Here is a 241-nt window from a genome sequence, read left to right as displayed (position 1 = left end):
TGGATAAAGGCTCTTCCAGACAGTAACCCAACATACTACTGGAAAAATGAACAGCAGACCCCAATTCTCTCCAAAGGAATATTGACAATAGATTGCCGTAGATGAGGAACAGCTGATCCTCCTGGAACAGGGACCTCTGACTGACTAGATTTACCAGAAGGGCAGATAAGGGGGAATGGATGAGGGTGCTGACAACACAGTGGACAGTGACAGGGATGGCAGAGTATGGAGGCTCTAGTGG

Source organism: Nannospalax galili, unplaced genomic scaffold, assembly GCF_000622305.1.
Source record: "Nannospalax galili isolate Female #2095 unplaced genomic scaffold, S.galili_v1.0 scaffold767, whole genome shotgun sequence".
NCBI classification, from domain to species: domain Eukaryota; kingdom Metazoa; phylum Chordata; class Mammalia; order Rodentia; family Spalacidae; genus Nannospalax; species Nannospalax galili.
The sequence above is the reverse complement of the archived record's forward strand: the minus strand, read 5'-3'. Positions refer to the sequence as shown.